At 41.9% G+C, this 23,455-nt stretch overlaps 1 protein-coding gene across 1 annotated transcript in view; it reads left to right on the top strand.

Annotated features, from left to right (window-relative positions):
• The window catches only part of XYLT1 (xylosyltransferase 1), a 700,441-nt gene that overhangs the window by 284,963 nt on the left and 392,023 nt on the right, over positions 1–23,455 (top strand). The window lies entirely within an intron of this gene.

Genomic DNA, 23,455 nt, shown 5'->3' with positions numbered 1-23,455 from the left:
ACTGTTTGTAGGATTCCTTGGTAAAGCCAGTCTCCTGCAGGTTATGGTTCAATACTATGTCACCACCGCTGACTGTTGTTGGATCCGACCCCTCAACGTCGGTGCACTCTGCCGAGGCATTCCCCCCGATAAGTGCATCATCGATACCCCCTTCTGTTCTAGTGACAACCTTCCCCTCCACCTCAATGGAGGCCTTTCCTGTCCACCTTTTGTCGCGCTGGTCCCTCCGTGCGCGCGCTTACACCTCCCGAAACCATGATCATCTATAAGGACTGTCTCACCGGAGATGAGCTGTTTTCCGACATCTACAACATTAAGGAAAAAAGGTGCAACTCACTTCTTAATGTGATTGGGGCCTGGTTTTGTCAGTGCTCATAGAATGTCCATTGGAGCTTGCCGACCTTGTTGAATTTATGAGTGTTCCACTATTGCGTCCTATATTTAAATAAGGTAACCAAACGGATAGTTTGTGCAAAAAATGCAAAACATTAAGAGCCTCATTATCAGGTCAGAATGATAGGGTTTGTGGTACCTGTTGGTTTTCACTTAGGGACTGCAGCAGCCACAGCCATTTGCTGATATTCAGGGAAGAATGACCATTTGCCAGCAGAATTGGACCAAGAATTACAGATTTCTGAGGAAACCCTTGCAGTCTTACTTGTGATCCTTGACATAATGCCCCCCATGAATTACTGCTCCTTAAAATATATCAACTCTCACAGTGTGGCATCTAATTAGGGTCCAAAGAGTCACACATTACATGTTATTAATTAACTCTTCAATTTTGAACATTCTTCCCAGTTTCATTGGCTTTGAAAAGTCCCACATGAAACTGTTAATTTTCGTCAGGAAAGGAGTCTACTTTAGGCTATTCGCTGTTGCCTCTTTAGGTCTCACAGGTACTCTTTTTCCACGAACAGGAGACCTAAATATACGTTTCAAATTTTGTTCATACCTGCCACTGGTATCAAAAGCTTTATTCGATTTTCTCAGGTATTAAAATCATAAAAGCATTTCCTATTTCACATTACAAAATACACATAATAATTAAAAAAGTATTACATTTTTGAGAAGATGAACAATCGATTAGGCCTCGATACATAAAAAATTCCGTTGTTTTAACACGCTTTTTAAAAACATTGCCATAATCTTAATACAAAAAGGATTTCCTAATTGTTGGAGATTCAGGTAAGCTACCCTACATTGCCGCCATGCCCCGTTTTTCAAATAATGTTTCAACCATCTAGCACGCTCTTTCTTATACAATTTACATAGTAAGACGAGATGGAAGGTAGACTGGGCAGATACATTATCACATGGGCAGGGTGCCAAAGATCTATTCCAATCATTTTTTTCCGGGTAGGAGACCAGGTGGTGGAAGATGTTAAACCTGAATCTACACAAAACAAAGCGTTCAAACCCCAAAGTCGTGATGGTCAAGTATGGTTGTATGTTATACGAAGTCAGTAGCAATTGGTGACCAGCCACAGTTTTTTTACTGACTTCGATCGCAAACCTCAAGTTATTAAAGTGCTCCATGCATACATTTCTTAAAGATTTCTTGGGAATTTTCCCGATTAACTCAGGTTTGTAATACCATTCAGGCTTTTCAATGTCCATAAAAACTTTCCTCACATACTCGAGCCATTTGATACTTTTTGCATTGTCCAGGGCCATAACATCATTAATTACTGCTCGATTCAGTGCTAGTTCTGGTGTCACCCAGATTCTCCTCCAGAGTAGAATTGGCTGCATTTTAATCAAATCTGTCAGGTGCTCCGTTCCTAGTTCCGTGTGGGTGTTATAAACTGGGGAGCTTTTTGGAAGGGACAGAAGATATCGAAAGAAGTCATTTTGTTATGTTATGTTATGTTACTTTATTTCTTTTATAGCGCACGGCAACTCCAAAGGAGCATCCCGGCGCTTTGGCAAAGAAAGGAACAGCATAAAAAGCAACCACACAACAGTAAAAGAAATAAAAGGACTATTTCCTAAAAAGCCATGTCTTCAAGTCCTTTCTAAAAGCAAGAAGACAGGGGGCCGATCTCAGGGACAATGGTAGTTCGTTCCATGCCTTAGGTGTCAAATAGCGGAAAGATCGACCTCCCAAACGTGCACGACGAATTGCAGGGACAGTCAGCAAAGACAGACCCGATGATCTGAGAGTCCTGCTTGGCACATACCGGGAAAATCGTTTCCCAAGATATTTGGGGCCCATACCATGTATGGCCTTAAAGGCCACAGTCAAGCATTTAAAAAGGACTCGCTTGGAGATAGGTAGCCAATGAAGGGTGTTCAATAAGGCAGTGGCGCCAGCTCTCCTCGGGAGTCCAAAGATGGCACGGGCTGCCGAATTTTGGACCACTTGCAAACGGGTCATGAGATATTTCGGTAGACCCAAAAAAAGAGCGTTTGCGTAGTCCAGTCACGACCCGATTAGTGCCTGAACGACTGTCTTCCTGTGGTTGAGTGACAGTAGAGGAAGAAATTTCCTCAGCATCCGTAAGATGCCGAAGCATTTCCCAACAATGGACGAGATGTGAGGTCCAAAGGATAAGTCACAATCTACTATCACTCCCAAATTCTTGGCCTTGACAGCAACCTTATCAGGAGGAAACATATCCTGTGGCCACCAGGATTTCCAGTCTTGTTCCGGTGCGCAGCCGAAGAAGAGCAACTCTGACTTATCAGAGTTGCATTTTAAGCCATGATCTCTAAACCACTCAAACACCGCACCCAGGCAATCCCTGATCTTTGTGGCATCAAACGACCCACCCCTGTCACATGTGAACAGGAGTTGGGTGTCATCGGCATAAGACACGATCTGGGCGCCAAAGGATTCCGCGACTTCCGCCAGAGGGGCCATAAAGATGTTAAACAGCATAGGGCTGAGAATGGAACCCTGCGGGACTCCCACCTCTAGCGGAGCCATATCAGCGGAAAAAGGAGGCGCCCAGATCGTTTGTCGATAATTTGGAGAGCTGTTACGTCCTGATATCCCCATACTCCTGCTCCATACAGGGCAATGCTTCTACATTTGGCCACAAAAATCCTAAGCATTATATCTGGTTGTTTTTTCCCTAGCTTACTTGCAAAATGCTTTACAGCTGCAACCGAGCGTTTAAATGCTAGGGATCTATTTTTCACCTCAGTGGCCCATACCCCCGTTGCCTCAATTGTGACACCTAAGTATGGGAACGTTTTTGTAGCTTGTAAGTGAGAATCTCCCACACTAAGTTGCTTACATCTAGCCCCTCCTTTGCCAGATCCCATCACAAATGATTTTTTGGCATTAAGAATAAGTCCCCTCTCCCCCATATAGTCAACATATTTTTTTAGAGCTTTTTGAGCACCAACTTTGGTTCTTGCCATCAGGACAGCGTCGTCCGCATACAGAAGGGAGCAAACCTGATTATTCCCCACCTTGGGGGAATCGATGCCGCTGGCTCCCAATTCCCTCTCTAAACTGTTGGTATACAATGAGAACAGGAAAGGGGCCAGCACACATCCTTGCCTCACTCCCCTCTGTATGCGGAAAGGCCTGGTGCATTCCCCGCTCAGCCCGTACCTTACTTTAGCCGTAGCCTTCATATATAGTTGTCTCAGGAAGAGCACAATTGATGGGTCTACCTTCATCTCCTCCAAGGTTTCCCACAATTTGTTGTGTATCACGCAGTCAAACGCCGACGAAAGGTCTGCGTAAAAACAACCCTTTTTAGCTCTGCTGTATTTCCCCTGGAGGAGGACGAAGTTCAAAACTTGCTCCACTGTGCCCATCCCTGGACGGAAACCATATTGGACTGGCGTAAGGATATTCTTTTCCTCTGCCCAGGCCTGTAGCTTACTCAGCACCACTCTGCCTGCAATTTTCGCTAGTGTATCTAAAAGCGATATTGGTCTATAGTTAGAGGGGCTATCCCTATCACCCTTTTTATGTATGGGGATAATTAACGATTCTGCCCATGTTTTGACAAAGCCTTTCTCACAGCAGGCCTCTATTACCCGTAAACATACGGGTGCCCACAGCTCTATGTTTGATTTATAAAGGTCGCTTGGGATCCCATCTGGGCCCGGTGCTTTATTATTCTGTGTAGATTTTATGGGCGTCACAACCTCCTCTAAGTTAAACTCCAGTGGTATGGGGCTAAAATTACTTTGTGCTCGGCGCTCCTCCGAGGCATTACAATATACTTTTGAGAAGAACTCAACCCATGAGTTCTCGTCAATAGCAATTTCAATTTTAGCGGTCGCTTTATTATTAACGAATGGTAAATTTACTACTTGCCAGAATAATTTAGAATCACCCTTCTCAGCGGCATTCGTTAGGTCCAGCCATGCTTTTTCCTTTATGGCCTTTTTTCTTTGGGCCCTTGCTACGTTATATACCTGCCACTGAAATTGTGCATTTGTGGTGGAACTGTAGTAACATGCAATACAAAATCAATGTTGATCTCCCTTTTGCTATTTTTGAGAAACCTCTCTTCACCCATCATTTTAGATTAAATCACAGCGCATTCCTAACATGGAAATCATTTATGGGTCGCCTGGGTCCCAGCTGCGACCCATAGCCGGCACCCCTGCCACTGCCTTTGCAACCCCTGACATCAGAGGTGACAAAATCAGTGCCAAGGATGAAGAGGGCTCCACTTTCCTTATTTTCAGCCTATTTTCCTTAATACTAATAGTGAAAATGAAAAAGGAGCACACTTAACTGAAATGAGACATTTGGTGGCAGCTGTTTCAAGTACACATGTTTTTAAATGTATTTTGTGTGCATGTTTGCAGGTGAGAGTGTGCTTATGTGTGAGACCTTATGTGTATGTCTGAGCATGTGTCTGCATGTGTAAGCATATGTGACAGAGAGAGGTTGAGTGACAGTTAGTGAGGATCGTTGAGATAATATCGACGGACAGAATATCGACGATCAAAAATATCGTTGACAAAATATCGACATACAAAATATCGAGTTTGTATCTACAAACAGGTAAGTACAAAAATATCGAGTACAAAATATCGTGTACAAAAATATAGTTGTTAAAAATATCGACTTTATTAAAAACAGTGTTAAATTAAATTAATAGTAAAAATTAATTACTGTAATATACTTAAAAATACTAAAATTAGCTTATAAAAATTAAATAATTAATGAAAGTAAAAAAAAAATGTTTACAATCATATTTGTAAAAACATATATATATAGTAACATAATATAATGAAATAATATCCAATATTATTACCGTACAATAGCAGAAGTGTAAAAATTAATATTCCCACTCCAGTGGGTGCTACAGTAGGGGAAGCATTGGATAGCGTAGGGGTAAAAACTACTATTCCCACTCCAGTGGGTGCAACAGTAGGGAAAGCGTTGGATAGCGTAGGGGTAAAAATTACTATTCCAACTCCAAAGAGTGCAACAGTAGGGAAAGCGTTGGATAGCGTAGGGGTAAAAATTACTATTCCCACTCCAGTGGGTGCAACAGTAGAGAAAGCGTTGGATAGCGTAGGGGTAAAAATTACTATTCCCACTCCAGTGGGTGCTAAGGTAGGGAAAGCGTTTGATAGCGTAGGGGTTAAAATTACTATTCCCACTCCAAAGAGTGCAACAGTAGGGAAAGCGTTGGATAGCGTAGGGGTAAAAATTACTATTCCCACTCCAGTGAGTGCAACAGTAGGGAAAGCGTTGGATAGCGTAGGGGTAAAAATTACTAGTTCGAGGCATATGGGCTGCAGATGGTACATTTATGAATAGATCGCCATCTGGTGTTGGGCTCGGATGATTGCACTTGTTTTTCTTCTGGAGAAGTCTTTGTCGTCATAGATGACTCCTCCTCTTGGTGTTAGTGCGCATGGGCATCGGCTCGATCCTTAGATTGTTTTTTTCCGCCATCGGGTTCGGATGAGGATCGAAGCGCTCCGGACCGACTTCGATAAAGAAGGTTATATTCGGCGCGTAACCCTTTCCAATTCGACGGTATTGTTATCGAACGCGACTTCACTTCCATACCGACGCGTTTCGAAGGACGACGACTACGAGAAACTCGAAGTAGTCCAGCCCGGGGTCCATGGAAAGGACTCCATTCAAAAAATGTCCAACGTGTGGTGCTAAGTTCCCACACAAGGACCTACACGAGGTGTGCAACCTCTGCTTGTCCCCTGAACACGAATCCAGGGACTGTGAGGCCTGTGCAGCGTTCTCTTCAAAATCGACGATTAGAAACCGTCGAGCCCGAAGACACGAGGTATCGAGAATGCAGTCACAAGCAATCCCGGAGCTGTTCGAGGACCAACACCCAGAAGAGGAGGAAGAAGAGGCCGACGAGGCGGGGTCTGAAGTGGACGAGTCCGACGTCGAGGAAATCGACGTCCAACAAACCGTGAGTGACGACGTCCCTTTACCAAAGAACAGACCCCGCACGTTGTCGACCCCGCCCTCGAGCCCGGTCAGACAACCGAAAAAAGTTTCCGACGCCCCGCCTTCGAGCCCGGCAACGAAACCGAAACACTCGTTCTCCCATCATGGTGGTTCCGATAAACGGACCACATCGACACCGAAGCTCCAAGTCAAGGAAAGCTCGAAGTCGAAGCAGTCCATGTCGACACCGAAACACGTTTCGACGTCGAAAACACCCTCGACACCGGGGACATCTTCGATACCGAAGACATCGGATCCGAATAAAATCTCGGTGCCGAAATTACAAATGGACAATCAGAAGAAAAAACACCTTTCGGAACCGAAAACTGCGGTACCGACACAGGAATACAAGACAGATCCTAAACAAAAGACTCTGTTTATCGATCCAAGAACTGGCAAGGTAGTCACAGAACTACCTAAAAAGAGGAAGAATGAACATTCGGACGACAAAACTCATCCGAAGAAGAGAACAATGGGGACAAATACAACTCCTCCCCCTTCTCCAAAACCTAGACACACACCATCTTCTCCTCTTCCTCACAATAGACCAAATATTCCTCCCACACGACCATCTACACCTACAACAGATGTAGAGAGTGACACAGGGGAGGGGGAACATCCTGGGGATGATGAAGACACAATCCCAGAGGAGGCAGACCCATGGGAAGAGTACAATGTAGGGTCAGATAACGATAACGACCCTGAAATGTATCCTTCAAAACCTTCACCTCCTGATGATAATACTGGGTTTGCCCAACTCATTAATAGAGCAGCAACATATCACAAGGTAGAACTACATGCAGAACCTCAAATAGAGGATTTCTTATTAGAAACACTACCTACCGCACAAAGAACATCAGGAACACTATCAATGCTTAAGGGCCTTCTCAGTCATACATCAGAGATATTCAAAGACCCAGTGAGGGCTAGGGTACTGAACCCAAGAATCGATAAAAAATATAGGGCAGCTCCAAAAGACCCAATATACATTAAAGGGCAAATTCCTCTAGACTCACTAGTGGTCACAAACGCTCGTAAGAGAGCAAACTCTTTATCTACAGGAGAAGCTCCACCTCCTGACAAAGAGTCTAAGCTAATAGATGCTTCTGGCAAGAGAGTAGCATCTCAAGCGGCACTCAGCTGGCGCATAGCTAATACGCAAGCACTACTTGCAAGGTACGACAGAGCGCATTATGATGAATTAGAAAAACTCATCACACATCTCCCTAAAGAACATCAAAAGAGGGCAGATCAACTCATACAAGAAGAGAAGTTAATTACTAACACTTCTATAAAGTGCGCCCTAGACGCAGCAGACACTGCGGCAAGATCTACAAACACAGGCATCATGTTAAGGAGACATGCATGGCTCAGGGTGTCAGGGTTCAAACAAGAGGTACAAACATCGTTACTGAACCAACCTTTTGATGGAAAAACACTTTTCGGCACAGGGACAGATGAGGCCTTAGAAAAGATGAAAAAGGATACGGAAACGGCTAAATCAATGGGAGCATTGCAACAGCCGACACAAAGAGGTTCCTTTCGTAGGTCCACCTATAGAGGAGGATCCAAAAATACAGGTACAAGCCAGCAACAAACCTCTTTTACACCTACATCACCCAGAGGTAATTCTAGAGGTAGTTACAGAGGTAACAACAACAAGGGTAGAGGTCGCGGAAACAACAACAACCGCAACTCTCCAACCCCAAAGCAGTGACTTCATACAGCTCCCCCCAGACCATATAACACCGGTCGGGGGACGCCTATCACAGTTCCTACCTGTCTGGGAAAACATCACATCAGACAGGTGGGTGAGACAAATTATCCAACATGGTTATTGCCTGGAACTCACATCTACCCCACCAAACATCCCCCCCAAACAGCGTCCAATGAAACAAGATCACATGACACTGTTAAAGCAGGAAGTACTATCCCTGCTAGGAAAGCATGCCATAGAGAAGGTTCCACAGCACCAACAAGGAACAGGAGTATACTCCCTATACTTCCTAATTCCCAAAAAGGATGGGTCTCTAAGACCAATACTGGACCTAAGACCTCTCAACGCATACATAAATTCGGAACATTTCCACATGGTCACGCTCCAACAGGTACTTCCTTTACTGAAGAAAGGGGACTTTCTTTCTACACTGGATCTAAAAGACGCTTACTTTCATATCCCAATTCACAAAGCCCACAGGAAATACCTCAGGTTTGTGGTAGAAGGACAACATTATCAGTTCAAAGTCCTTCCGTTTGGTGTCACAACGGCACCAAGGGTGTTCACAAAATGCCTGGCAGTGGTGGCTGCTCACCTAAGAAGACAACAAATACATGTCTTCCCATACTTGGACGACTGGCTAATAAAGGCCAAGTCACAAGAGGAATGTCTTCAAAACACAGAAAAGACAATTCAGCTACTACACCAGCTAGGGTTCACGGTGAACTACACAAAGTCACACCTACAACCAAGCAAGGTTCAACAATATCTGGGGGCTACTATAGACACAGAAAAAGCCAAAGTATACCCCAATCCAGTCAGGATCCAAACAATGCTTACAATCATTCAAAGATTCCAGCCACAACACTCACTACCAGCAAGAGTGTTCATGCAGCTATTAGGGATAATGTCATCCTGCATACTGCTAATACCATATGCCAAACTACAAATGCGTCCGCTACAAGAATGCTTAGCGACACAGTGGAATCAGGCTCAAGGACAGATTACAGATCTGGTGTTGGTAGACGACCGCACACACCGCTCTCTGAAGTGGTGGAACACAACAAACATTGCCAAGGGGCGGTCGTTCCTAGAACCAGTTCCACAGGTGACAATAACAGCGGACGCATCGCTCACAGGATGAGGAGCACATATGGAGCAATACACAGTACAAGGAAGGTGGAGTGTGCAGGAAAAAAGACTGCACATCAATTACCTAGAACTACTAGCGGTGTTTCTAGCATTGAAAGCCTTCCAAATACATGTTACCAACAAAACAGTCCTGATCAGAACAGACAACATGACAGCAATGTATTATATTCAAAAACAGGGGGGACGCACTCTCTCCAACTATCCAGACTAGCACAGGAAATCTGGAGATGGGCCATTCCTCAAAACATCTATCTGTTAGCCGAACACCTACCAGGAGTCCAAAACCAGATAGCAGACATCTTAAGCAGACAGTCGGAACAAATACACGAATGGGAACTGCACCAACAAATACTGCAGCCATTCTTCCAAAGATGGGGACAGCCAGAGATAGACCTCTTTGCCACTCATCACAACGCAAAATGCCAAAGCTTCGCGTCCAGGTACCCGCACCACCTGTCGCAGGGCAATGCGTTATGGATAAATTGGTCCAACAAATTTGCATACGCTTTTCCCCCTCTCCCACTAATCCCATTAGTGGTCAGAAAACTACAACAACACTCAATGACCATGATACTAGTAGCACCCACGTGGGCATGACAACCGTGGTTCACCACGCTCCTGCAACTCTCACAAGTGCCACATCAAAAGCTAAGAATTCTACCCATGCACCTTACACAGAACCATGGAGAAATAATGCACCCAGATCCCACACAACTGAACCTAGCGATCTGGCTCCTGAAATCCTAGAATTTGGGTACTTAGATCTACCCCCAAACTGTATGGAGATAATTAAACAAGCGAGACGTCCCACCACCAGAGCATGCTATGCAGCCAAGTGGAAGAGGTTTGCTATACACTGTGCTAATAACAATATCAACCCTCTGGACGTATCAACAAAGGAGATTATTTGCTACTTATTACACTTACAGCAATGTAATCTAGCGTACACATCTATAAGGGTACACCTAGCAGCTATAGCAGCGTACCTACAAAACAGGCAGCACATATCACTGTTCAGAGTACCAGCGATAAAAGCCTTCATGGAAGGCCTTAAAAGAGTCATTCCACCAAGATTACCACCTTCCCCAGTCTGGAACCTCAACGTAGTACTCACCAGACTAATGGGGCCACCTTTCGAACCTATGCATAGGTGCGAAATACAATTCCTTACATGGAAGGTAGCTTTCCTTATAGCCATTACCTCACTCAGGAGAGTAAGTGAATTACAGGCATTGACAATACAAGAACCATTCCTACAGTTACACCAGAATAAAGTGGTTCTTAGAACAAACCCAAAGTTCTTGCCTAAAGTAATTTCAGCATTTCACATCAACCAGCCAGTGGAACTACCAGTCTTCTTTCCAAAGCCACAGACGGTAGCCGAAAGGGCTCTACATACACTAGATGTCAAAAGAGCCATTTTGTACTACATAGAAAGAACACAAAACTTCAGGAAAACTAAACAACTATTTGTAGCATTTTCTCCAACACATAAGGGCAATCCTATCTCTAAAGCAGGCATCGCTAGATGGATTGTAAGATGTATACAAATATGTTACATTAAAGCAAAGAGAACATTAACTGTTCCTCCTAGAGCTCATTCTACACGAAAACTAGGAGCATCTATGGCATTCTTAGGGAACATTCCCCTAGATGACATATGTAGAGCAGCAACTTGGTCTACACCACATACATTCACAAAGCACTACTGTGTTGATGTACAGGCTGCACAACAAGCCAGAGTGGGACAAGCTGTATTAAAAACTCTATTTCAAACAGTTGCGACAGACACTGGTGACCACCGCTAGGGAGATAACTGCTGTACAATCTATTCATAAATGTACCATCTGCAGCCCATATGCCTCGAACGGAATATGCTACTTACCAGTATGCATCTGTTCTTGGCATAGAGGGCTGCAGAGTGGTACATGCCCTCCCTGCCTCCCCGGAAACCTGTGTCTGTCCCAACATTATCTTATTTAGATACACTTACATGGGCATATCTTTATGTATTATACTACACTACTCCGTCTAACCCTACTATGGCAAAACAATCTAAGGATGGAGCCGATGCCCATGCGCACTAACACCAAGAGGAGGAGTCATCTATGACGACAAAGACTTCTCCAGAAGAAAAACAAGTGCAATCATCCGAGCCCAACACCAGATGGCGATCTATTCATAAATGTACCACTCTGCAGCCCTCTATGCCAAGAACAGATGCATACTGGTAAGTAGCATATTCCTTCCCACTCCAGTGGGTGCTACAGTAGGGAAAGCGTTGGATAGCGTAGGGGTAAAAATTACTATCCCCACTCCAGTGGGTGCTACAGTGGAGAAAGCGTTGGATAGCGTAGGGGTAAAAATTACTATTCCCACTCCACTGGGTGCAACAGTAGGGAAAGCGTTGGATAGCGTAGGGGTAAAAATTACTATTCCAACTCCAAAGACTGCAACAGTAGGGAAAGCGTTGGATAGCGTAGGGGTAAAAATTACTATTCCCACTCCAGTGGGTGCAAAAGTAGCGAAAGCGTTGGATAGCGTAGGGGTAAAAATTACTATTCCCACTCCAGTGGGTGCTACAGTAGGGAAAGCGTTGGATAGCGTAGGGGTTAAAATTACGATTCCCACTCCAAAAAGTGCAACAGTAGGGAAAGCGTTGGATAGTGTAGGGGTTAAAATTACTATTCCCACTCCAAAGAGTGCAAAAGTAGGGATATGAAATACTTCATATAATATTTCTATAAATATAAATACATATCTAGAAAAAATGAATTATTAGTAATTACCAATTTAATATAATGTAATAATTAATCAATTAAAATTACAAAATAAAATTAATTATTACAATTATTTACCTATTAATACAAATTAATTACAAATTAACAATTAACATAATTAGCAATTAATCAATTAATTACAATTAATTCCCAATTAAAATTTAAATAATTACCAAATATCAATTAATTAACAATTAATGAAAATGAATACTAATAATTAAATTGACATATTTAATTAATTAAAATTAAATTACTTCCCACCCTATTCCCCTATACACCCACACCCACTACAGAAAATAAATTAGCAAAATTTACATAATTAACTATTAATCAATTAATTAAATTTAATTGCAATTACATTTTAATTAATTACCAATTAAAAATTATTTAACAATTAATTAAAAATGAATACCAATAAATACATTTGCATATTTAATTAATTATATTTAAATTACTTCCCACCCTATTCCCCCATAAACCCACAACCCGCTACAGAATTAAATTACGCAAAAATTAAAACAACAAATTTCATTAATTAAAATAAATTATAACATAAATACACACTTTCACACATATATTAACATTAAAAACACTATAAAAAATTTGATATTATTCAAAGTTTACAAATCTTTATTTCGACCATCCGGTCCTAAAAGATGCACATTACAGAGAAAAGAAAAGAAAACAAAATAAAAAAAACACATGTAAACACATCCTTACAGATAAAACATTGAATACATATATAAAAAATTCCTGCACAGGATTTAGCCAACTCTTTAGAGAAGATAAAAATGTCTACACCCTACCCCACATCTTTTAAAAGACGATTACGTGTGTACCAAACATTAGTAAAAAACTTTGAAAGTGCAAAAACAGTTGGACCGGTGACATCAGATTTTAAAATCCTGTACATTGGTGCATATTCCCTGCCACCCATATTCCTTATCAACGGAAGGAGCCAATACTTTCTGGCTGCCCTGTAGGCTGGACAGAAAAAGACCACATGCAGGTCATTTTCCTCCTTATCCTCACATACGGGACAGTGCTTTACAGGGGAGGCCGACGACCACAAACTTGTAAAAGACCGGAGGGGCAATGTGCCATACCTCCACTGGAGGAACAGTTTTCTGGCAAGTATGGGAAAAATAGGGTCCAATGCCTTTTCAAACCTGTAAGTGTCCTTACTTTGGAGGAACACTGCTGACAGAGACCCCTCCGGCTGGGCAGCTTTGGCCCCAGCCAATTTGCGTTCGTGATACAAATTCGACAGAGACCTCTTGGAGATGTTGGGTCCCGCCGTAGCCGGGTCTGTCCATAGATCAGGGAGCCCCAATTCCATACAAGTGGCTTGAATATTTTTGACCCAAGAGACACTAAGCACCTTGGGGTGGTTCAATAGTTCGACCAGTTCTTCCCTGTAAACGACGAGATCGTTGCTGCTCCATAGCCTACGCCAGAAGGCTATGGGTCTCAGACCTATCTCGTCAGCCAGTGGTCGCAACCCTAAGTCAAGCCTCAATGGAAGAAGCGGTGTACTCGGAGGAAGAGCGGCTACCTTTCTTAAGAACTTATTTTCTGTTACTGAGAGGCCGTGACATGGCATATGACCCCACAGTTCAGCCCCATACATAATCGCTCCCCTCGCCTGGGCCTTATATATCTGAATTAGGGACCCCAATGGACGATACGTCGAGCCAGTCATTATACGGGCAATGCCCCCAGTGGTTTGTATGAGTTTAAGATTTGCCCTACTCTGATGCGGACCCCAAGTCATAGTTTCGTTGAGGGTCACACCAAGATATTCAAAGGTGGCTACCCTCTCAAGCCGTGCGGCTCCCAGTTGTGGGTTCTGGCGCAGTTTCTGGTTCGGATTTAAAACCATAAATTTGGTTTTAGTGGCATTGATTTCTAGCCCTCTGTCGAGGCAAAATGCCGTGAAGGAGTCAAATATCCTTTGTATGCCCATAGGGGTTTTTGAAAGCAACAGGGTGTCATCCGCAAACATAATTGCGGGCACCCTGCGGCCATTTAGTTTAGGGGCATCAGTATAGTCGGTGGCGTTGAGATGGGCGATAACCCCGTTGACAAAAAGGCAAAACAGGGTCGGCGCCAGCACACAGCCCTGTCTTACCCCTCGGCCAACGGGGAATCTATCAGTCAATTCCCCCGACCTCCCACACCTCACTCGGGCATAGTTGCCATGATGGAGCCTCTGTAGAATTGACAGGATGTCTGGGGGGACGCCCATCTCTGCCAGAACGCTCCAGAGTTTCCCCCTGGGGACAAGATCGAAAGCGGCCCGTAAGTCCACGAAAATCGTGTACAAACTGCCGCCGTCGAACTTTGCTGTCTTCCAGTAGATCAGATTCAATCTAAAAACCTGGTCCACTGTGGATACCCCTTTCCTAAACCCCGCCTGATAGGGACTGAGGGCCCCCACCTCCTCTATCCAATCCTGAAGCCTGTTCAGCAAGACCCTGCCGAACAGCTTCTGCGGTACGTCGATCAAGCTGATCGGTCTGTAGTTGGCTGGGAGGAGAGGGGAACCCTTTTTAAAAATAGGGACCACCTCTGCCCCCAGCCAAGTACTAGGGATTTCCATCCCAGCAAGAACACTGTTAAAAAGGGCAGCGAGGTAGGGTGCCCAGACAGTGGGCTCCTGTTTAAACAGGTCCCCCGGTAAACTGTCCAGTCCCGGCGCCTTTCCAGAGGCCAGGCCTGAGATGGCAGCAGTGACCTCGCCCAGCGTAATTGCCTCCCCTTGGTAGCCCAGCCCATCCACTTCAATAAATGCAGGGAGTTCTCCCGACTCAGAGCTGTAGAGGGACTGGAAATGGGCTTGCCAGACCCCAGGTGCTATATTTGGCTCTAGTGCCGATTGTAGATTCCCTGACCCCCCGTTCACTATCCTCCAGAACAAACGTTGGTTTTGGAGTGCTAGCGCCTTTGTAAGTTCTTCCCACTGATTTTCCTCCCATTCTGATTTAACCTGGGCAAGAAGCTTTTTGTAGGCTCGCCTGCTATGTTTCAGGCGTTCTCCTCCTGCACCCTCCTTGATTACTCTAAGAAGTTCCGTCTTAGCCCGTCTGCATGCTAGATTGTACCAAAGCACTTTACCTCGGGGCCTCTCTTTTGTCTTTCGCGAGCTAGTTGTGAAATGGAGTGCCGCAATTTTTGTGAGTTCCTCATGGGCTTTGAACAATCTACTCTGGGCGACTGTATTATTTTCCTCAATGTCAGAACTCCCTACGGTTTCCAGAACAGGAACAATCTCAGCATATAGTAGGGGGAGTTTGTCCTTAGTTGTAACCATGTGTTCCCACCTAATTCTTCTCCTGCTATTGTCCAGGAGAAGTGCGGGTTTATTCCCTTCCACTATAGGCCCTAGCGCGTTGGGGCCTGGGTGCACCAGATCAAGCTCAAGGGCGTTGTGGTCACTCTCACTCCTTTCCCTGACCCTGAAATCCCGAATTGTAGACCACCTCACTAGTTGAACCATCACATAGTCCAAACGAGACTCTCTCCCCCGTCTATTATAAGTGGTTTTACTTGGTATATCGGATTTCATTCGCCCATTACAGGCTCTGATTCCGAACCTTAGGGTGAGAGCAGTAATTTGTAGTGCTAGTGGAGTCCAAGCTTTCGCGGGCGATGCTTCCACCACGGGAACTGCCCACCTAGTATCTTCTTCCACTGAAAGCCCTTCCAAAAGATATTATTAAAAATTCGATAATTTTAATAACCTATATTATATACTTTGATATTTTAACTGTCTATATTTTTAACATTCGATATTACATTACTTACCTTAAAAACGATATTTTTGATGTCTATATTCTGTCCTGTCGATATTTTGTCCATTCGATATTTAAAACTCAATATTATGTCCATTCGATATTTTGAAGTCGATATTTTGACTGTTTACCAGTTAGTGACAATAATCCCGGCCCCCTGAAATACGTCTGTAAAAAAAAATGTTGTCTAGAGATTTGCATTTTTGATTTTTTTTTTGGATCATTAGAGAAGTAATTTAGCTTAGGTAGACATTGCTGATTCAGGCCAAATTTTTCTGGACAATGTTTTCCAAAATGGCGGATATGTTGCAGTGATGAAGTAATATTTCTGGAACCATGAGACCTATATACTTCATTTTGGTGTCAAACATAAGCTTGGGGTTCAAGTAGTCTCATAGAGACAGAAAATAACTCCTCAGAGCAACCTTTCTATCATTTTCCAAAATAGTGGCTATAATAGTGGAGGAAAAGAAATATATGAATATACTAAACAATGTGAATGATCTGAATATGGAAAATATCACACATTTTCATAGTTCACTTTATTTATATATTTCGGCAATTGCTTGTGGTACATTTGCAGAATGTTGAGCATTTGAGAAGAACATATCGACAGGGACATCTTTTTGTAGCACAGGTTTTGTAAGTACATATGCGTGTAAGTACTGTGGGGTAGAGGCTTTAGAATTTTCATAGGTCTTAGCACCCCGCCAATATCTTCCCATCCAAATTCACATGAATCTTTCTCTACATATGCATGAGCCAAAGCATTTACATATCTTCTGATCAAGCAGAATGCTCTTTTAATGTGTCCACGCACAGAATATGACATCGGTGGAAGGTCACTTAGTGGCACTGATCTGTTGAACTCATTGTTCCTGATGATCGTCAAATGTGTGACAGTCAGAACTGTTTTCCACACATGCACAAGGCACTTATCTACATCTTTAAAGTCAAATTCTTTTTCTGTTTCAGCAAATCCTTTTAGAAACTTCATAGATTCAGCAGTTAAAGCTCCAAGCTGTGTTCCAATTTTGCTCATAGTGGCATCACCTGTAAGAATATGTGACTTGATAACAACACTGGGCATCTCTGGGTCAAGTTTCTTGTACAGAATATGAAACGGAATTAAGTGTCTATTCTCTCTTGTTCCATAACGTATCCATAACTCTGACAATCCTTGACCTATGAACATTGCAGCAAATCTAAGTAGCACTATAATATCTGTGTCATTGACAGTACAATGGTTGAATTAGAACCATTTTGAACAGCCCACTTAACATGTGGCACAAAATGAAGGTCAGCTTCTTTCAACTTACTGTTAAGTTCTTGAACAATCTGGCCCGTACCTTTTGAATATGTTTCTACAGCCACCAACATTTTATTGACAATCAGTCCACTTGCAATAATCGGAAATTCAGTGTTCACTGAAGAATCTGAAATGTTTTGGCTAGTTAACATCTCCAAGTTCCACTTGTTCAATGTTGATAAAAAATAATTTATCAAGTTGCACAGGTATAGGTGTCTAATTATTGATACAGGCAAGGTCAATTGTTCCCCTTGTAGACATTCATCTGATTCTCTCAAATTCTTTGACAGATAGTGTAAGATGACCGTCAAAGACAATGTGCTTTTCTTGCAAGGTGCACACTGACTTTGATATCTGCAGAACAATCTAAACGACCTCTTCTAAGTTTTGCATTGATGAAAACTTGACCATTCGCAGTTGTGAATTATAGTCCACAACAACAGCAGTTTTCAATCAATACACCTTTTCGAGCTTTTGTACCAGTCTATGCTTCACTGGTTTTGTTGCAGTATCCACCTCAAATAAAGCATTTGTTGAATGAAGATTATGCAACAGAATGTCCTTGATAAATTCCCCCCTTTGTTTGTCTACATCCATCTCTCTAAGTGCTTGTGAAAGTTCTTTTTTTGTAACCTGTTTTATGGTGCCTGTTCGGACAAAATTCTTACTATGACAATTAAAATGTGGACGTTTAGCTTTAGTGATGATGTCAAACAGCTTTTTCTCTTTGAGTACAAATCTCTCCTGCTTCAGTTCCGTGTATAGTTTTGATTCATGTTCCTCGACATCTAGTAGAATTCGTTTATCATATATCGCTATCCACATATTGTTTGGTCATGAAGTTGTGTAGTCATATAGGCTCAGTCATTTCAAAGGGGGTTCCTTGTATTGTGCTGTGCAATGCGGCACACATGCAAATTCGGAAAGCAAAGATAAATTAAAACATTTCTCCTTATTAAGACTACTTCAAGGAGTCCTAAGATATTGCCACAAATTCCTCTCTACCAATGTTTATAGAAAGGGTTTTGTGTCAAAACCCATAAGTGGTTGCATGAGAGAACTACCCATGGAATGCCCACTTGACGCAAAATAACACAAAGCAGTGTATAGTGCAATTTTATGTTACTTTGGGATACTATCTAATGTAAATCAGGATTTGCTTCTGATAGTAAATATCACCCGACCACAAAAGTGACACAAACAGGGTGCAAAGTGTTACTAAATCTGGGCCTGAGTTTCAGTAATTATGAGGTAGTATGTTTGAGAGTGAGAATGATTAAGAATAAATGTAAGGGGGTATAAGAGAGTGTGCGTGTGATGTTCAGGTCATGTGATACACTCTCCTGGATAAAATCATGGTCAACGGTCATATGATGTTACTTCCTGTGATTTAATTTAGGTCCAAGAGTATATGATGTCACTTCCACTACCTCTGGCATTTTTGTTAATCTTCGCCCATGGTCACTAACCTCTAATTATTTTACATTTTTTACCTGCTTATTATTTAGTAACTGGTGTACGTCAATAATCCATCAAAACTTTAAGGGTGCAATAGATTTCATTTTTATTGTAGGACGATCAAAGACACATTTAACATCATGTGATATGTGGTATAATTTATTTTGTGATGAGAATTACATAATTGCATGTGCTAATCACTCTTCCTTTCTGGCTTGCACCTCTCTATCATTATTAGTTATCCACTGGAATAACTAGTTCTTCTACTGTCCTGCTGTTCAAGATTAGCTTTGCCTTTCATTGAGATGTCATCTGCCTGCAATTCCCTCAGATCCCTCCACAGATGCACTGCGGTTCAAACCCACAGCATAGATAAATGTGAGCATCAATCATGATCTGTGTCTCCATCAAGCCAGGCTGTCATAAATTCCAAATGATACATTCACATCTGTGGCCATCAACAGCAGCAATATATTATGAGCTGTTTTTATCCTGAGTGTTTGTCATGTTTATAGACATGAGTAAGCGAGTACCAGTTCTGTCAGAAATAAGATCATTTGAAAAATAGTATTTAGATACCAAATGGCCATTTGAAGCAATAATTCCCTTAGGCATAGTATGGTTTACCTTCTTGTGGAGAGATAGTTTTATGGAGAATATGCAACTTTCTAGGCATTTCCAAAAAGGGAAAGGTAACACATTTTATATAAATAAGTCAATAAAAAAAGTTTAAATCCTTAGCTGTTTTGTATAGTGTATGTGCTATTTTGATTTTCATATCAGAAAGCATACGTTTGTCAACTATCAGTATATTTAGCAGTGTTGCATGCCGGCAAGGAGAAGGTATACATTCATGCAATTGCTAATTGCACGATAACTCCCTTTTTCTAATGGTTTGGAATGACTCATTGAGTGGCAGATACATTGTGCTATGTTTATGTGTGCACACCAGACGCAGAGTCTGATAAAATGGCGAGCAGCAGGGCACATCCTCTAGATGCATTGTCTGCACTCTCTCAATGGTGTCAGAGAAATTTCCTTGCGATTGATCTAAATTTGGATGAGGTTGACTGGTCCACATCAAGTACACACTGTCTGTCATGTACCAATGCACTTTGATCGAATGAGATTACCAAAACTCAGTCTCTGTTTTAATGCTTCTTTAAACTTCAAGCTGAAAAGTGAGCTTGACTTTTCATTAATGCTCCACACATGATTCAAGCGCAGGCTATCAATCAAGCACTTCACCCGATAGCAGGAGCAGCAGCTACTGCTGGCCAAAGTGTACGATTGTTAAAAGGTTCCTTGTGTGACTTCTTCATTGCCATACTTTCCAAAGTTTTAATTAACCAGGTACTAGCTTTGCGTGAAGAAATTAGTCTGTATTGTAGGGTGGCATCTAAAGTGTTATGGAACATGTTTTGCTCCATTCTACAAAGCATGTCATATAATTACATTCATAAAGGTATAAACCAAATCATAATTTTATCTAGGAATTTAGTTTGCCAGAGTGCAACATTTGCAGATTGTATGCCATGTTAAAAGTGCCATCCACATTATTTTAATGTTAATACTGCAGATGGGCCAAATGCTGTTTAATGGCATATTTCCCCCATCTCTAAATAAAGCTCCTACTTTGTCCCACTTCATTCTACTAAGCACGTCTGGTGTGCCCTAGTTTATCTCTCCATTAATGATATTGATTAGTAGTTCTCAAGGAGATAAAACCAGAAGACAAATGCTTGGTGCACAGGATCTGAGTACTGTTCCTCATTGTGAAATGTCCACCACACACTTTGTGTTAGGCCTCCTATCTCCCATAAGTGGTAGTATACAGTACCGTGCTCTCACACGGGCTTACTTTGCTAGGATCTGGCATCTTGCAAATCCTGTAATCATGATTTCAAATGATCCAAGGGGTAATATATTTACTTCTTAGTATTAATACATAAATTTGTGTCATATGACCGACAGCAGATCTAGATAGAAATGCATATGTTGTTTCTTGAGGGAGGAGCGGGACATTCAAGAACAATAGCTACATAATGCTGAGAACTAAATCAAATGTGCCTTAGATGAAATAGTGTGGACCATTTTAATAGTGCATGTCCCAAACTGAGTAATCTCCAGTTTTTATATAGTATGTGTTAAGTGTTGGGTAGAAAACTCAATTGTTTTAATTTTACCCAACACTAGCACTAAAGAATGAAAAGACAGCCAAATTAACATTCAGTCATATGATCTGCAAGTGGCTGAAGTAATCTTTGAACCAGTCCTCTGTGTTTTGACCAGTAATAGGGTTGACAATTTTGAGTATTCTTCTACCTGGTGGCATATGAGATCTGCACGGTGGTGGATGATTTTGCATTTTGCAGTTACCCAATCATATAGGCAGTTTCCTTTTAAATATGTCCTAATCCTGTAAATTCGGGCATAGTTCACCCTTGAAAGAAAACGCTTTGTGAATCAGATCATGGCCTTTTGCAGCTAATATAACTGTGCATGTTGTATAGGCCTAATTTAATACTACCTCAGAGCATCATTTATTATTTATCGATGCTAAATAGTAAAACGCTTACATTTGAAATTTAATGGGTAGGTAAATACGCAAAGTTTTCCTACTGCAGTGGGAATGATAAGTAGATTTTCTTGTTTCCTATACCAGAATATGCATGCTCCACTATTTACCGGTTCTTTTCATATATCTGAGAAAATTCCAAGGAGTCTGAAAACTCACTCGTAATTTCAGTACCTGTCGAAAAGGTTTGCACTGGTGCACAATTTAGCACTGCAGTAGTAGATGAGACAGTAGTAGGTTAATTATTTCAGTGCCATCTAAAATTTTTACTTATGCAACTATTTTTAAGAGGGAGATGAGCTTAGTAGTTCTCAGTGAATTAACTTCTGGCTGATTCGGATTTTCCAAACTCATCCAAGCTCCTAATTGATTATATGGACGTGTTGTGATCTTCATGTTCAGGTTTCACCTACTAGATAGCTTTTATCTGTCTGTAGCTGAAAGCTTCTTGTGGACCACACCAACAACCTACAGCGGGCTTAAAGCCCACCCATTGCTTACCATTGATTGACTTTAATAGCACTCTCATTGCCTTTCTCTTTTGCGTTTGCCGTTTCCTGGAACATAGTCTATTCATCAGCCTTTCGTTTGGCCTACTTGTATCCTTCAACTGCACACATTTAAGGAATAACTTTTTTTATTTTTCTTTAAGCGCTCCTTTGGGAGTGCAAGTGTTTTCCAGCTCTCTTCCACTTATTTCTGCTTACCTCTCCAAAAACGCTCCCTGTGCTTTTTGTTGCTCCACCTCCCCCTTGCTCTCTTTCTCATTTGTTGCTTCTCTTCTTAGATACCTTCCCGCTCCCCAAATTCTCCACGTCACTCCGGTCGCTCCAATCCATTTTTACATTTTCATTTAACACCCCCAAAATCTGTTGCTTCAACACTCACTCTCAGTTGCTTCCCTTGCCTACCCATTCCACCCTCCTCCTTTTTGCTCCCTATCCCTCATGGCTCTTAAAATATTTGTATTAAAAAAAAAATTCAGATGGCCTGACTGTTCCTTTTGGCTGCCAGGCCGCTCCACTGAAACAAAAGTGCTTCTGTGCAAGTAAAAATAAATTTGGCTATTTACCACTCCAAGAGGCGATTGTTTCAACGTTGATCAATAAATAAAAAATAACTATGTATCATTTAGTAGGAGTGTGCTTGTGTGGTGATGCATATCATGAATTTGGCATTATGCATGCATGTCTCTACTGAATGTCTTACCTTCATGCATGCATCACATTGTCATGTTGCTGTTGCTGTATAGAATTGGCAAAAAGTAGCGGCAAGGTCAATCGATGACAAAGTCGAGAACTATTAGCTTTGCCAAAGTTTGTTTCATAGTGGAGCCCTATAGGGCAGAGCACGAGTTAAACCTATTTGACTTATTTATGACAAGATAATTGAAAATGTATTGATCAAAATGCTTAAACTGATTTTTATTCTGTGATTTATCTAATACTTTGTACAACACAATAAGTTGATGATAACCTCCTCTCTTTTTTAAGCAAAGACATTGTTTAAATATGTTACAAGTAGGTTAACCAAAGAGGGCCCAGCTAGAAGCTGAGTTCTATAGTGGTTTTAAGCCTTGTATTCCAATACAGAAAGAAAGAGAGAGAGAAAGGCATACACGTATGCGCAAATCAGTGTTTAATTTTAGCCGGTGGGTTCCGGTGCTCGGCACAGGCCCATAATTCTCAACACCGGCACTTATGACAGTCTGCCTCAGGGTTATGTATTAATTCAGTATACATTAAAAAGGATAAATACCTGCTGCCCAAGCCATCCTTATGGAGTTGGGTGCTAGGATTAGTCTAAATTGTTAGTAGTTGTTTTGGTACGGTTATTGACAGCACTGGAATGGGTGATGGTTGGTGCAAGCTGCAATCACCTCCTAACGAGAGGCAATTATTTTTATTTACAAATTAAGCACTGGGTTGTGCACACACAGGCATTCAAGCACACACACACACATTTATTCAATGCCATTCTATATTTAAATGGAAGTGTGCTTTAAAAAAAATGATTGCTTTATTCTGCAGAGTACGACATTTTATACTCTCTGCAAGGCGATGCTATTTTAAAAAATGGTGATACTTTCTGCAGGTTACTGGACTCAGAAGCTTTTTTCAAAATGTTGAAGCTTAATCACAAAGGCATTTTGAAGTATGTAAAGTAGAACTCTTGTAGTACTCCTGCCTATACCCTTGGATGATTTGTAAAAGGGCTCCAAACCCCAAACCTCTAAAATGAGAATAGAAAGTGAA

Source organism: Lissotriton helveticus, chromosome 10 (genome assembly GCF_964261635.1).
Source record: "Lissotriton helveticus chromosome 10, aLisHel1.1, whole genome shotgun sequence".
In the NCBI taxonomy this organism is placed as follows: domain Eukaryota; kingdom Metazoa; phylum Chordata; class Amphibia; order Caudata; family Salamandridae; genus Lissotriton; species Lissotriton helveticus.
This window is presented reverse-complemented; position numbering and strand designations above follow the sequence as displayed.